The sequence below is a fragment of the Bufo bufo genome, chromosome 5 (assembly GCF_905171765.1).
Source record: "Bufo bufo chromosome 5, aBufBuf1.1, whole genome shotgun sequence".
Classification (NCBI taxonomy): Eukaryota; Metazoa; Chordata; class Amphibia; order Anura; family Bufonidae; genus Bufo; species Bufo bufo.
The window spans coordinates 256,136,499-256,153,740 of NC_053393.1; the positions used below are offsets into that span (position 1 = coordinate 256,136,499).

General features: G+C 49.7%; 1 protein-coding gene and 1 long non-coding RNA gene across 2 annotated transcripts in view; both read right to left on the bottom strand.

The window, feature by feature from the left end:
* LOC121001460 overlaps nucleotides 1-7,787 on the bottom strand; it is a 15,053-nt gene extending 7,266 nt beyond the window's left edge. Inside the window, exon 1 of the long non-coding RNA XR_005779064.1 lies at nucleotides 7,667-7,787. This is a non-coding gene — a long non-coding RNA (uncharacterized LOC121001460). The remainder of the gene's footprint in view (nucleotides 1-7,666) is intronic.
* RAMP3 (receptor activity modifying protein 3) overlaps nucleotides 1-17,242 on the bottom strand; it is a 578,022-nt gene that overhangs the window by 431,875 nt on the left and 128,905 nt on the right. The gene's annotated exons all lie outside the window — the stretch shown is intronic.

The window sequence follows — 17,242 nt, forward strand, 5'->3', positions numbered from 1 at the left end:
GTTGGCAAATGGCATTAGTGGCAAGATGCAGGCTGCAGCAGCAGCCGTACAGAACGTGTTGGTTGGAAAGTAGCTTAAGTGGCATGATGCAGGCCGCAGCAGGTAGGTAGGTGATAGTAGGTAGGCAGACAGACAGCAAGAGTGGCAAGATGGGGCTCTTGCACTCAACCTGCCTGGACTGTGAGAAGATCTTTGTATTGATAAAGTAATCACATATATTTATGCTGCACCTTAAATGAATTTACCCCCCCCCCCCAAAAAAAAAAGAAATAAAAAAAAATTCAACTGTCTGAAAAGTGAATACACAGAAAGTGACGATTGAGGCATTAGTGGCATGATGCAAGACCCAGCTTTTCCTGGACATTGAAAATCTATGGGGTCAGGGAATTGCGTATGTGACAGAGACTGGCCATTGAAGTGGGAGTTGTTGGCTTGCTGACTAGCCTCATCCAGGCGCGACATGTGGAAATACTGCTCCATGATGTTGAGGAAATTGAAATGGCTGCTGCTACTGCTGCTGCAGATTCTGCTGCTAGTGGTGGCGGGAGGGGTCGTGTCCCTTTCAGACACGCTGGAAGCAGGCATCTGCTCGCTGTAAGCTGCGGCAAGCTGTGTACACAGAGTTTCCTGGTAGTAACGTAATTTGTCCTCCCTTTCTGCCAGAAGAAAAAATTCCCTCATTTTGCCTTGGTAGCAAGGGTCTAAACGCAATAGTGATGAGCGGCAGGGGCAATATTCGAATTTGCGATATTTCACGAATATTTGGGCGAATATTTGTCATAAATTCACGAATTCGAGAATTCGCCATTATTTTCTTGATTGTGGAAATCGGCAATGTAATATGCGCGTATTGCGCGCGCAATTCAGGCGTGGGTGTCACGGCTGAGGATGGAGAAAACCCTCAGCCGTACGATGCCACGAGATGTTAGTCGCTGCTCGGCCAGGACAGTAGAATTAGGGACCAGGTCACCTCCTAACGCACCCCTAATCTGACCCTGACTCCTAGCTGCATGAGCCGACCTTGATGGTAGGAGGGCTCATGCTCCGGAACCTCGGATCCCTACTGACCCTCCGCCGATCCCTGAACTAGGAGCTGGGTAGACCACCTGTTCCTCCTGGATGCGGAGAAACAGGAGTCTAAAACTGGCCGAGCTGCAAGGGGATATAAACATAAACAGACTATGGATATGGCAGGAGAGTGAAAGACTTCCACCCCTACCTGCCACAGACACACTGACTGGATCCCTGAACACAAGTGCTGAAGTCCACACACAGACATAACAGGACACAGCACACATAAACACACAGGAAGCCAGAACCATAGCTGCACTAATAGACACCACATAAACATAACATCACATAACAACATTTTGCTTATGACCACAAGGGTGGCCCTCACTGGCAGGTGGTATAAAAGTAGGAGGATAACTCCAGCAGACCATGGCTTTAAGTACCCCTCTGACTACTGCTCTCAGCAGAGGCTATATAGGGCCAAGTAGCCACACCCACGCAGACACACCCAGTGCTCACATACTAGGAAGGGATTTGACCCTTCTCACACCAGGGAAGGGAAGACAGCCACTTAAAGGGGACGTGCACATATAAAGAACCTCGTGCACAACAAACAGACAAAGTGCATACACAAAACTACACGTTGCCAAAGACAACCGCATGCATGGACAGCGAGACGCCCAGCAACCAGCTCAGGCTGCTCCACTGAGGCAAGATACTAGCCCTCACCTGTGGTTGACAACAATACACAGACCGCGGGCAAATGCATGCGGCTCCCAAGGAGTCACAACTAGAGTTGAGCGAACACCTGCATGTTTGGGTTCGAGAAGTTCGGCCGAACTTCCCGGAAATGTTCGGGTTCGGGATCCAAACCCGACCCGAACTTCATCCCGAACCCGAACCCCATTGAAGTCAATGGGGACCCAAACTTTTCAGCACTAAAAAGGCTGTAAAACAGCCCAGGAAAGGGCTAGAGGGCTGCAAAAGGCAGCAAAATGTAGTTAAATCCCCTGCAAACAAATGTGGATAGGGAAATGAATTAAAATAAAAATAAAATAAATAAAAATTAACCAATATCAATTGGAGAGAGGTCCCATAGCAGAGAATCAGGCTTCATGTCAGCAGAGAATCAGTCTTCATGTCATAGCAGAGAATCAGGCTTCACGTCAGCCAAAACTGGAACAGTCCATTGTCATATATTTAGGCCCCGGCACCCAGAAAGAGGAGAGAGGTCCCATAGCAGAGATTCAGGCTTCATGTCATAGCAGAGAATCATGCTTCACGTCACCCAAAACTGGAACAGTCCATTGTCAGATATTTAGGCCCTGGCACCCAGACAGAGATGAGAGGTCCCATAGCAGAGATTCAGGCTTCATGTCATAGCAGAGAATCATGCTTCACGTCACCCAACACTGGAACAGGCCACTGTCAGATATTTTTAGGCCCCGGCACCCAGACAGAGGAGAGGTTCATTCAACTTTGGGTTGCCCCGCAATATAATGGTAAAATGAAAATAAAAATAGGATTAAATGAGGAAGTGCCCTGGAGTACAATAATATATTGTTAAGGGGAAGTAGTTAATATCTAATCTGCACAAGGGATGGACAGGTCCTGTGGGATCCATGCCTGGTTCATTTTTATGAAGGTCAGCTTGTCCACATTGGCTGTAGACAGGCGGCTGAGTTTATCTGTAATGACGCCCCCTGCCGTTCTGAATCCACGTTCAGACAAAACGCTGGCCGCCAGGCAGGCCAGCACCTCCAAGGCATAAAAGGCTAGCTCTGGCCACGTGGACAATTTGGAGAGCCAGAATTTGAATGGGGCCTAACCATCAGTCAGTACGTGGAGGGGTGTGCACACGTACTGTTCCACCATGTTAGTGAAATGTTGCCTCCTGCTAACACGTTCCGTATCAGGTGGTGGTGCAGTTAGCTGTGGCGTGTTGACAAAACTTTTCCACATCTCTGCCATGCTAACCCTGCCCTGCCATGCTAACCCTGCCCCCTGCCGTGACACAGCTACGTTGGCGACCTCTTGCTCCTCCTCTGCCTTTCGCCTTGGGATTCCACTTGTTCCCCTGTGACATTTGGGAATGCTCTCAGTAGCGCGTCTACCAACGTGCACTTGTACTCGCGCATCTTCCTATCACGCTCCAGTGCAGGAAGTAATGTGGGCACATTGTCTTTGTACCGGGGATCCAGCAGGGTGGCAACCCAGTAGTCCTCTCACGTTAAAATGTGGGCAACTCTGCTGTCGTTGCGCAGGCACTGCAGCATGTAGTCGCTCATGTGTGCCAGGCTGCCCTAAGGTAAGGACAAGCTGTCCTCTGTGGGAGGCGTATCGTCATCGTCCTGCGTTTCCCCCCAGCCATGCACCAGTGATGGGCCCGAGCTGCGTTGGGTGCCACCCCGCTGTGAACATGCTTCATCCTCATGCTCCTCCACCTCCTCCTCATCCTCGTCCTCCTCGTCCTCCAGTAGTGGGCCCTGGCTGGCCACATTTGTACCTGGCCTCTGCTGTTGCAAAAAACCTCCCTCTGAGTCACTTCGAAGAGACTGGCCTGAAAGTGCTAAAAGTTACCCCTCTTCCTCCTCCTCCTCCTCCTGGGCCACCTCCTCTTCCATCATCGCCCTAAGTGTTTTCTCAAGGAGACATAGAAGTGGTATTGTAACGCTGATAACGGCGTCATCGCCACTGGCCATGTTGGTGGAGTACTCGAAACAGCGCAACAGGGCACACAGGTCTCGCATGGAGGCCCAGTCATTGGTGGTGAAGTGGTGCTGTTCCGCAGTGCGACTGACCCGTGCGTGCTGCAGCTGAAACTCCACTATGGCCTGCTGCTGCTCGCACAGTCTGTCCAGCATGTGCAAGGTGGAGTTCCACCTGGTGGGCACGTCGCATATGAGGCGGTGAGCGGGAAGGCCGAAGTTACGCTGTAGCGCAGACAGGCGAGCAGCGTCAGGATGTGAACGCCGGAAGCGCGCACAGACGGCCCGCACTTTATGCAGCAGCTCTGACATGTCAGGGTAGTTGCTAATGAACTTCTGCACCACCAAATTCAGGACATGCGCCAGGCAAGGGATGTGCGTCAAATCGGCTAGTCCCAGAGCTGCAACGAGATTTCGCCCATTATCGCACACCACCAGGCCGGGCTTGAGGCTCACCGGCAGCAACCACTCGTCGGTCTGTTGTTCTATACCCCGCCACAACTCCTGTGCGGTGTGGGGCCTGTCCCCCAAACATATGAGTTTCAGAATGGCCTGCTGACGTTTACCCCGGGCTGTGCTGAAGTTGGTGGTGAAGGTGTGTGGCTGACTGGATGAGCAGGTGTAAGAAGAGGAGGAGGAAGCAGAGTAGGAGGAGGAGGCAACAGGAGGCAAAGAATGTTGCCCTGCGATCCTTGGCGGCAGAAGGACGTGCGCCAAACAGCTCTTCGCCTGGGGCCCAGCCGCCACTACATTTACCCAGTGTGCAGTTAGGGAGATATAGCGTCCCTGGCCGTGCTTACTGGTCCACGTATCTGTAGTTAGGTGGACCTTGCCACAGATGGCGTTGCGCAGTGCACACTTGATTTTATCGGATACTTGGTTGTGCAGGGAAGGCACGGCTCTCTTGGAGAAGTAGTGGCGGCTGGGGACAACATACTGTGGGACAGCAAGAAACATGAGCTGTTTGAAGCTGTCTGTGTCCACCAGCCTGAATGACAGCATTTCATAGGCCGGTAGTTTAGAAATGCTGGCATTCAGGGCCAGGGATCGAGGGTGGCTAGGTGGGAATTTACGCTTTCTCTCAAATGTTTGTGAGATGGAGAGCTCAACGCTGCCGTGTGACATGGTTGAGATGCTTGGTGACGGAGGTGGTGGTGGTGTTGGTGGTACATCCTCTGTTTGCTTGGTGGCAGGTGCCAACGTTCCTCCAGAGGCGGAGGAAGAGGCCGAGGCGGCAGCAGCAGAAGAGGTAGAAGGGGGAGCCTGAGTGAGTTCCTTGTTTTTAAGGTGTTTACTCCACTACAGTTCATGCTTTGCATGCAGGTGCCTGGTCATGCAGGTTGTGCTAAGGTTCAGAACGTTAATGCCTCGCTTCAGGCTCTGATGGCACAGCGTGCAAACCACTCGGGTCTTGTCGTCAGCACATTGTTTGAAGAACTGCCACGCCAGGGAACTCCTTGAAGCTGCCTTTGGGGTGCTGGGTCCCAGATGGCGGTGGCCAATAGCAGACGGACTCTCTTGGCGGCGGGTGTTCTGCTTTTGCCCACTGCTCCCTCTTTTGCTACGCTGTTGGCTCGGTCTCACCACTGCCTCTTCCTCCGGATTCTGAAAGTCAGTGGCACGACCTTCATTCTATGTGGGGTCTAAGACCTCATCGTCCCCTGCATCGTCTTCCACCCAGTCTTCCTCCCTGACCTCCTGTTCAGTCTGCACACTGCAGAAAGACGCAGCAGTTGGCACCTGTGTTTCGTCATCATCAGAGACGTGCTGAGGTGGTATTCCCATGTCCTCATCATTAGGAAACATAAGTGGTTGTGCGTTAGTGCATTCTATCTCTTCCACCCCTGGTGAAGGGCTAGGTGGATGCCCTTGGGAAACCCTGCCAGCAGAGTCTTCAAACAGCATAAGAAACTGCTGCATAACTTGAGGCTCAGACAGTTTCCCTGATATGCATGGGGGTGATGTGACAGACTGATGGGCTTGGTTTTCATGCGCCATCTGTGCGCTTTCTGCAGAAGACTGGGTGGGATATAATGTGAACGTGCTGGATCCACTGTCGGCCACCCAATTGACTAATGCCTGTACCTGCTCAGGCCTTACCATCCTTAGAACGGCATTGGGCCCCACCAAATATCGCTGTAAATTCTGCTGGCTACTGGGACCTGAGGTAGTTGGTTCACTAGGACGTGTGGCTGTGGCAGAACGGCCACGTCCTCTCCCAGCACCAGAGGGTCCACTAACACCACCACGACCATGTCCACGTCCCTTACTAGATGTTTTCCTCATTGTTACCGTTCACCACAATAAGAAAAAAATTATTTGGCCCAATGTATTGAATTCAAATTCAGGCCTTTTTTTACTGGCACCTAACACTATCTGGCTATCTATTTAGGTACCGTATTACACTAATACAGGCACAACAGTAACGACAGATTTAGCTGAATATAAATTGTAGGCCTATTATTTAGGCGCTGGGGGACAGGTATACGTTTACGGACAGAATTAGACTTGGAAATGCACGGTAGCGTGTGAAGTTATTGAGAATGACCCTATCCGCACCTTCAATCTAATATACCCTTTTATGGATAGATTTAAAGTAGGCCTGATACAGCAGAAACCACTGATTTAGAGAATTGCTAAGTTGGGAATTGTATTTCAACCCAGAAGAAAAACTGTGCTTTGGCGGACACTAAATGAATTGACTAGCCTCAGCAATAAACACAGATTCAGCTGAATATAAATTTTAGGCCTATTATTTAGGCGCTGGGTGACAGGTATACGTTTACGGACAGAATTAAACTTGGAAATGCACGGTAGCGTGTGAAGTTATTGAGGATGACACTATCCGCACCTTAAATCTAATATACCCTTTTATGGATCGATTTTAAACTTGGCCTGATACAGCAGAAAAAAATTATTTAGTGAATTGCTAAGTTGGGAATTGTATTCAACCGAGAACAAAAACTGTGCTTCGCCAGACAGCAGACAGTATTACAATTGGCTAGCCACAGCTGAAACACCAGATTTAGGGTACTGCTATTTTGGCAATTGTATTTTACCCCTCAATAAAATAGCAAGCACAGCCAAGCCCCTGATGTAGGATATAGGAAAAAAATAACCACACTATTGATGGTTAAATAGACTTGGTGGCAGCTTGTGCTGGCGCACCACAAGACACAAAATGGCCGCCGATCACCCAAGAAAAAAGTGACATAAAAATGCTCTGGGCAGCCTAAAAACAGTGAGCAATTAAATAGCAGCAGTTCAATGATCCACAACTGTAGATCGATCACTGAATTAAGTGTTTTTGCAGAGTTAATCACTGTCTAATCTGGCCCTAACAGCAGCTGCAACCTCTCCCTACACTGATCAGAGCAAAGTGACGTGCGGCGCTACGTGACTCCAGCTTAAATAGAGGCTGGATCACATGCTGCACTGGCCAATCACAGCCATGCCTATAGTAGGCATGGCTGTGATGGCCTCTTGGAGAAAGTAGTATGACGCTTGTTGATTGGCTGCTTTGCAGCCTTTCAAAAAGCGTCAAGAAAGCGCCGAACACCGAACCCGAACTTTTACGAAAATGTTCGGGTTCGGGTCCGTGTCACGGACACCCCAAAATTCGGTAAGAACCCAAACTATACAGTTCGGGTTTGCTCATCCCTAGTCACAACCATGACCATGGTCGTGACACTCTCACCCCTCAAAGCCCCCCCACCAAAAAAAAAGGAAACTGGTGCGGGACCCAACAAGGGGATAGGAGAAAGGAAAACTAAAGGAAACAGCGTCAGTACCTGCGAGTCTCCCCAGGACTGCTGCCGGACCCTGGAGCAACACACAGGGACCAGGATCCGACTGCCAGCCTCTGGAGCAACACACAGGAACCAGAGAACAGCAAAGAAACAGCCCGAGGAGACTGCACTGATACTGCGTCCAACAGACACTCCTACCCAGCACACAGCCGGAACACTAACGGAGCGCTGCCAGCAGACGACCAGAGATAGGAACATAGAGAGGGACGAGGGATCACCAACACGGACACGGAAGGTAAGGTGGCGGGGAATAAGCCACCAACCGCGCCGTTAACGGTGATCCCCAAAACGCTCTCCCTCCGGAGAACGCGCATGCAGGCCAAAAACAGATGGCACTGCATGCTGCACCCTCTTTAGAAGGTGTGCAACCACACATCAAACGAACCACAGTGAGGGAATAAAAAAATAAGGGGACACCAAAACAGGCCACGGTGAAGAAATGGCGGGGAATAAGCCACTTACCGGGCAGTCAGCGGCGAAACCCCCATAATGCTCTCCCTCCGGAGAACGCGCATGCACCCCATCAACAGATGGCGGTACATGCTGCACCCTCTTTCGAGGGAAGCGCCACGTGAGGAGCCATTGTGGTCATACTGTCACGGCTGAGGATGGGGAAAACCCTCAGCCGTGCGATGCTACGAGATGTTAGTCGCTGCTCGGCCAGGACAGTAGAATTAGGGAGCAGGTCACCTCCTAACGCACCCCTAATCTGACCCTGACACCTAGCTGCATGAGCCGACCTTGATGGTAGGAGGGCTCATGCTCAGGAACCTCGGATCTCTACTCACCCTCCGCCGATCCCTGAACTAGGAGCTGGGTAGACCACCTGTTCCTCCTGGATGCGGAGAAACCGGAGTCTAAAACTGACCGAGCTGCAAGGGGATATAAACATAAACAGACTATGGATATGGCAGGAGAGTGAAAGACTTCCACCCCTACCTGCCACAGACACACTGACTGGATCCCTGGACACAAGTGCTGAAGTCCACACACAGACATAACAGTACACAGCACACATAAACACACAGGAAGCCAGAACCATAGCTGCACTAATAGACACCACATAAACATAACATCACATAACAACATTTTGCTTATGACCACAAGGGTGGCCCTCACTGGCAGGTGGTATAAAAGTAGGAGGATAACTCCAGCAGACCATGGCTGAAGTACCCCTCTGACTACTGCTCTCAGCAGAGGCTATATAGGGCCAAGTAGCCACACCCACGTAGACACACCCAGTGCTCACATACTAGGAAGGGATTTAAACCTTCTCACACCAGGGAAGGGAAGACAGCCACTTAAAGGGGACGTGCACATATAAATAACGTCGTGCACAACAAACAGACAAAGTGCATACACAAAACCACACGTTGCCAAAGACAACCGCATGCATGGACAGCGAGACGCCCAGCAACCAGCTCAGGCAGCTCCACTGCCCAACAAACCACAAGTTGCCAGCGGCAACCACACATGAGGCAAGATACTAGCCCTCACCTGTGGTTGACAACAATACACAGACCGCGGGAAAATGCATGCGGCTCCCAAGGAGGTCACTTTTGCTACATTTTTCAAGCTGCTAGAAGTTTCCTGAGACTGGAGAAAATTGTTGGCATGGCAGAACATTACAATAGCTTTATATGCAGATAGAGTGCTCCAATATATTTGCAATTGCGCAAATCGGCAATTAATGATGCGCATATTTTTGTGCAATACCTGAAACTTCACATTTTAGCAGGTCTGACTACATATTACTGATTGGTGCACTAAGTATTGTTGTGAACTTCTGACATCACAGCACTATGTATGTAGCATGTATGTATGGACAGCAGAACCTATCACACTACCTAACGCCCAGCACTGGAACCTATCAGCCACACTATATAACGATCTAACCTACACTGATCTCCCACTAACTATCTGTAATATATATATAAATATATATATATATACACACACAGTATATTTATATATATATATATATATATATATATATATATATATATATATATACCAGAAATAGGACAGCACTCCAAGACTTGAAAAAACGGTGTCTTTATTCACCCATGTGAAGCAGTAGCGACGTTTCAGCTCACAACTGAGCCTTTCTCAAGCAAAGAAATACAAGCTTGTGCCTTCCTTAAATAGCACTCAAATAATCAGGTGACCAATGAACATACAGATCAAAAACATGTGTGGAAGCCAGCGCATGTGCATAGTGCGGCATCGACTTAGAAGTGCCATCTTTGTTTCTGGAAGGGTACCAGTATTACCAATGTGTCAACCTAACTATCCGGGCCAATCGGAGAAGGATCCAACCTCCCGGATAGATCAACCCCTCCAAAGTTGTGGTCAGGTAAGGGGGACACCACACGTCAAGTAAGGGGGACACCAGACTTAAAATATTGAAAAATAAAGAAATGTGGTGGATATACACCCTAGACAGCTTAAAACCTAAAGGATTAAATGTTGACTATAACCCTGGATGTGTTTAGATGGCTGCTTGCCTGACATTCCATGATTGATGCTTTCGAATACAATCCCTGTATTATAGGTGGAATATAGATTTACAAGCAAATGAGTAACTCTCTCTTTTCTCTTTTCCTTTTAGACACCATGTAGACTGATGTGAAGACGGCGAATATAGAAGCTTGAACATATGTGACCTCTCGCGGTGTTCCATGCGTATAGAATTAACTGGATGGTTTTTCCTGCATTATTGGTTCCACTCTGTGTCAAATCAATCTCTGCTAGCAAGCGATATACATGGGAGATCCCCATTAGAGTATCTATGGACCGTAATGGTGAGATGGTTCGGGGTATACCACATTTATGTGTGGTGTCCCCCTTACCTGACCACAACTTTGGAGGGGTTGATCCATCCGGGAGGTTGGATCCTTCTCCGATTGGCCCAGATAGTTAGGTTGACACATTGGTAATACTGGTGCCCTTCCAGAAACAAAGATGGCACTTCTAAGTCGATGCCGCACTATGCACATGCGCTGGCTTCCACATAGGAAATACAGCGGAGCCGGGCTACTGGCGATGTAGTGGAGCTGGGCTGCGTGCGCAACTTGGCGTGAGAGGTTTGTCTTTGACACTATGTGGTATCTGCAGTACAAGTTAAAAATTCCAATTTTGGCCAGTATTCACATGGACGCGCGGTATTGTCGGACATAGTCAAACACCCTTTTCTCTCAGTCTACGTGGTTGATGATTTTAATAATTTATATATTTATTAATTTCACATCGATTAAATTCACTGTGGTTGCGTACATACGCACTTTGGTAAATACACTATTAAATGTAAAGTGTTTGGATGTAACACAAATATGTGCAATCTTATGTATCAAGTGTTAGGATATTTTGCATATGTAATTGCTCACATGACTCAATTAGGTAAATGGTCTTCACGTGTTAATTGGTCACATGTTTTTGATCTGTATGTTCATTGGTCACCTGATTATTTGAGTGCTATTTAAGGAAGGCACAAGCTTGTATTTCTTTGCTTGAGAAAGGCTCAGTTGTGAGCTGAAACATCGCTACTGCTTCACATGGGTGAATAAAGACACAGTTTTTTCAAGTCTTGGAGTGCTATCCTATTTCTTATTTATGGTCAGGGCTAGGACAACGTCAGCGTACGCAGAGAAACCTGCCCTGAACATAGTGGCTGAATTGTGCCGGAAGCCACGGGCGCGGGTACACCAGTGAGAAAAAGGGGGCATACCTGATGGAAGTCTGAGAAAAGGGCGGGAGGGAGGGGCGTGAGGCTCGGGCGCCTGGCTGAACGGAGGGAAGGTGAATAAATAGCCAGACGCCCCTCCCACAAATGCAGGCTGGTAACAGCCTTACAATTTATGGTCAGGGCTAGGACAACGTCGGCGTACGCAGAGAAACCTGCCCTGAACATAGTGGCTGAATTGTGCCGGAAGCCACGGGCGCGGGTACACCAGTGAGAAAAAGGGGGCAAAAAACAACAGGTAGGTACAACACTTTTATTTACAAATTACAAAGCCAGTGAACGAAAGGCATGAGATATCTCGGCTTGAGGATTGGGTATATACCTGGTAAAGCAGGAGGATCGCCACCGCCCCATGGACCGGATGACGTGGGCCGGCACCTGATGTCGAGAAGCAGCGGAGGCTGCCCCTATACGAAATGAGTGCCCTGAAATTACCTTGGGGTCATAGCCTAGTACCTGGGCGAGGGCACGAATATAAGAGATAAACTGCGAGGTGCTGAGAGGCTTGCCTGCATGCGGCAAGAGTGGACTGTCGGGCAAAGAACCTTGGATGAGTGCTGTCAGTTGATGCAGCACTTGAACTGGGCACCAATTGTTCAAGGTTGGGTAGAACTTGATTTCAGAGGGGGGACCTGTCTGATTGGTTTTGGTGGAGGGTAGGAGGAGAGTGTAATGGCCCTGGCCCCATGACAGATGTTGCTTCAGAGGATAGTTTTTACGATTTGGACCGGCCAGAACCTCTCCGTGCCGGAGGAACCCATAAAAGGTGAGATACATGGCCGCTTTCAGAATCAGGCTAGTGGAGGGCCCAAAAGGATTACCATCCAATGTCGAGGAGAGATCCCTGAACAATTTGCTGGATACTGGTTGTCTATGGCTCACGGACCCCTTCCCTTCCTTTTGAATGCCCCGAAGAGTGGCTTTAATAGCTTGGATGGAAAAAAAGGACCTGTGATGAGGAGTGGCCAGCATAGCGTGATGTTGAAGACCGGCTAAATAGAGTCTGATGGTACTATACGACAGAGAGAGATGCGAGTGACAATAGGCCAGGAAGGCCATGATGTAGGAGATTTTGGAGTGTTGACCCCTCGGATGATTCTTAGAGAATTTATCAAACCCTCGTAGGCCAGCATGATAATTCCTCGCCGTATTGCGTGACAACGATTTGGCGACCAGGCCCTTGGCCTCCTCTAAGAGCGAATCTAAACCAGAACGAGGGTGCTGAATTGGGGCACCGGCGTGACTGACCGATCCGCGTCGGGCATTTCCTGAAAGAAAATTGCAAAATTAGCACGGGAAAGCGCGTCCGCAGCCCTATTCTGTTCGCCTGAGATGTGTACGCAGCGCATGTGAAAATTGTGATGGAGGGATAACCACACTAACTTGCGCAACAACGCCATGATCCTAAGGGACTGGGCCCTGCCCTTGTTGACAATGTCCACCAAGGTCTGACTATCTGTAACGAACGTCACGGAAGTGTTAGACCAGAGGTGACCCCAGGCCTGAGCAGCCGCCACTATGGGATACAGTTCCAAAAGGGGGGAAGATTTTAGAGCTGCAGAGTCCGAGGCTAATTCTGGCGGCCATCCGGCAGCCAGCCAATGAGACCTGAAAATGGCAGCGAACCCGGAGGAACAGGCGGCGTCGGAGAAAACCATGGGGGAAGAGGAATCCCACTGCGGAACGAACAAAGAAATGCCATTCCAGTCAGAGAGAAAACTGCTCCACATGTCGAGATCTGCAATGGCCTGGCTGTCCAAATGGACGACAGAATCTTGCTCCGGGGCCGAGGGCAGGAGACATAGCATCCTGGAAAGGAAGGCCCTGCCTTGAGGCATAATTCTGGTGGCGAAATTAAGCATCCCCAGCAAGGATTGGAGCTCCGCCCTGGTCAGTGAGTGAGACTGGACTGCCCGGGAGATGGCTGAGCGAATCCTGAGCAACTTCTCGCTGGGGAGGCTAGCCTCGATTCTAACGGTATCTAGAATGATGCCCAGGAAGGTGACTGTAGTGGCCGGACCCTCAGTCTTGGCTGTGGCCACGGGGACCTGGAGTCGGGAAAAAATATCCAGAAGTGAATGGGGAATGGAAGGGACCTGACTGGGCCTTTCAATGAGGAGAAAGTCGTCCAAGTAGTGAACGACCATGGATAAGCCACCGTGATGGTTGAGAATCCAGTGCAGGGCTTTAGCAAGTTATTCAAAAAGCCAAGGGCTGCTCTTGAAGCCAAAAGTAAGCCGGTTGGCAAAGTAAAATTTATCTGCCCACTGGATGCCGTAGTACTTCCAAAGCTGCTTGAAAGCATCGGCAATATCTACCTTGGCCAACCAAGCCCCGACACCTGCTTGAAGAATGTACTGGATGGCCTCGTCAACTGAGGAATATTGCATGGAATATTCCTCAGACGGAATGAGTGAATTAAGACTGGGGATGGAGGACATATGAGGCGCGGAGAGATCATAAATGAGACGTTTTTTATTTGATGAAGTCTTCGTGACAAGGCCGATAGGGTTGATGCGCCACGACTGGAATGGGATCTTAAGGAAGGGAACAATGACGAACCCTTTGTCGACCTCTGCCTGAATGAGAGTGGTCACCGCCTCAGGGTCAATGGCGGCGGATAGCAGATTGGGGCCCATCCAGCAGCCCTGAGGGCGCGTGATAATGCCGGTGTGAAACCCCTCTCTGCACCCATCCAATAAGAAGGTGACAAAGGAATGATCTGGGTGGCCCTGCAGGAGTGCAGCCAGTAACTCCAAGTTGAGGTCGGCTAGTCAGGAGTCCCTGGCTGACTTCCTGGGACAGGAAGTACGAGGGTGAGCCCGAAAACAAAGTGAGCAGATGTGCAGTGCTCGGCACGCATTGAAAGCACAGCCCTTGGCATTAAAATTATTGCACACCTGGCTACTGCCGAAGTACACGATGGGCCTACCCAGTTTATCTAATGACGAGGAAGACCTGGAGGACCCGGACGGACCTGGAGTGGGTGCTGACTGAGGATCTTGCACCGGATTAGGGCACCATTCCGTGGAATGAAAGATGGATTGGCAGATGGCACACAGGGGAGCCTTCAGACCTGCGAAGTGCCGGCAGAATAACTCCATGTCCAAGTCTGCCCAGTTGGACATGAACTGAAATTGATTCAGGGCTGCGGCGGCTTTGGCAGAAAACGAACGATGATAGTCGTAAAATGCCGAGCCGCCGTACTTGTGCCCCAAATCCATAATCCGGTACAAGTAAGTGTCTAATTCTTCCCTGCAATTGGGGTGGGCGGAGCATATTACATCCCTGTAGAGGCTGAAGGCCAGGACGAACTCGGAAACCGACAACTTCCTATTTAACCGAGCATCCTTGGCCTTCAACACCACGGAAACCTCTCCGCAATTAATCACCCGGTTTTCGGAAATATCCTGGGAGGCAATCAAAATGGATGCTAAATTTACGTCCTTGCCTGCCAGGATATCCTTCTTAATATGCTCCGGAATGAAATGGGAAGGAGCAATTTGGGGGTGGCAGAAGGCCTACCTGCAACGTCCGGAGGAATGGCAGGAATTACTGCCGAACCTGGATAATGCGGTGAGGCTGCTGGCCTGGATTCTAAAACCGCGACCCTATTCTGAATGTCCGTGACTGAGCTAACGAGTCCGGCGATGGATGACTGGATCTGATCTAGAGCCAGCCGGATGGAGTCGCTATTGGACTGCTCAGCTGTCGGACCCGGAGTGGTCATCAGGAGCTGGTATAATTCGGCCTTGCGGGGAGTCGCGGGATGCCGAATCCCCCTGTGATTGAGTTCGGCGATCAACTTTGGCACAGTCCAACTCCTTAGTGATGTGTTGCTATAATGCCCCAAGACGGACGATCCTGGCATGGAGAGGTTGTCCTCCATATCGGACATGTGAGACATGATGACCTGGGAAAAAAGGGGAACTTATGTCTACCGGCAAAAACGAAAAAGAAGCACAGACGGAAGTGGTAATAGCGGCCGGAAGAAAGTGAGAGACTGAAGCGTGTAAAAGTGACCAACGGAAGAACCTACCTGACGGAATGCGAACGGATTTGGAAAGACGACTTCCAAAAAAAAAAACAATCGTTTAAGTGGAACTAATAAAAAAGAACGGACTTGAGTATCAAACTGACAGTTAACCCTGCCCCAGTGACCGTCTGTGAGCCGACTTACCTGGAATTGCCTCGAAATTCTTAGACGAAACGAAGGAGAGGAAGGAAAAATAACAACTGCCCAATCTAAAGGAAGGAACAACCGACATCAGAATAGATGTAAAACCCTAAGAAAATGAAGACAAAACCTGGGCGATCCAGAAACATTGACAACCTGGGCGATCCAGGAACATTGACAACCTGGGCGATCCAGGGACATTGACAACCTGGGCGATCCAGGAACATTGACAACCTGGGCGATCCAGGAACACTGACAACCTGGGCGATCCAGGAACATTGACAACCTGGCGATCCAGGAACACTGACAACCTGGGCGATCCAGGAACACTGACAACCTGGGCGATCCAGGAACACTGACAACCTGGGCGATCCAGGAACACTGACAACCTGGGCGATCCAGGAACACTGACAACCTGGGCGATCCAGGAACACTGACAACCTGGGCGATCCAGGAACACTGACAAGCTGGGCGATCCAGGAACATTGACAACCTGGGCGATCCAGGAACATTGACAACCTGGGCGATCCAGGAACATTGACAACCTGGGCGATCCAGGAACATTGACAACCTGGGCGATCCAGGAACATTGACAACCTGGGCGATCCAGGAACATTGAAAACCTGGGCGATCCAGGAACATTGAAAATATGGGTGAACCAGGGACCCTGGAAACGAAAAGACCAGGAGACAGAAGCAGATTGAGACAGACAACAAAACCCGCTGTCACAAAACAGTAAAAGTGAAAACATCCCTTGCACCTAAACCGCAAATTCTGGTATTATGATGCTGCTTTTTTTTTTTTTTTTGAACAGCCTAAGTATAGCTGCTCTGAGTTTAAATGGGCACGTGCATTAAGGGCTGGTGCTTTAGCCCGCAGATAAACTGCTGTGGGTTGGGGAGCACTAATGAAGCTGCGCCCCCCCCTGAGACACAGGAATACTGCCTGCATCATAAAACCACAATTGAGAACACCTCCTGTGCTGGAAGCCCTAGGAGCATAACTGGTTTCCAGGTAAGATTTAGGAATCAGTATATGCTGAACGAGCATGTTATACATTCAAAGGAACTCATCCTGAGCCGGCATGTGACCGGCAGATCACTGAAGCTAGGATGCCGCTCCCCCAAACCAGCCGCCCGCACTTCTGTGAGCGGAACATACTGGGGGAGAGCGGCATCACAACCTCGCACCCCAGGGGCTGGAGACCAGGACGGGCGTGAGGCACAGCTGGAACGGAGCCAGCTGAGCCCCGATTACCTGGCAGGCTGGTGTGTAGCGATGCGGACGTCGGCGGCACGTGATCACAGTATACCGGAAGTAAAGACACTGGTCGGAAGAAGGAGCGCGATACGCTGTGATGCGTGAGGCTCGGGCGCCTGGCTGAACGGAGGGAAGGTGAATAAATAGCCAGACGCCCCTCCCACAAATGCAGGCTGGTAACAGCCTTACAATATATATTAAGGGTGAGAAGCTCATTCCCCTGGACTCTGCACCTGAGCCAGTTTACTGGTGCCGCCGAATCCTCATATATATATATATATATATATATATATATATATATATATATATATACTAACTAACTATCTAATGTAATGACACAGCACAGAAATGACACTGCTCTCTCTCTCAGAAATGAAAAAAAAAAAAAATGCAGAAAATGACTGCTGGGGAGGTCCTTATATAGTAAGGGGTAAGAAACTTTCCTATTGGTTGCTAGGGATGTTGCTAAGCTCAGACAAAGACATTGCAGCCTTCTCATTTGCCCACAAGCATGAAGCAGGGAGGGATCATGGGT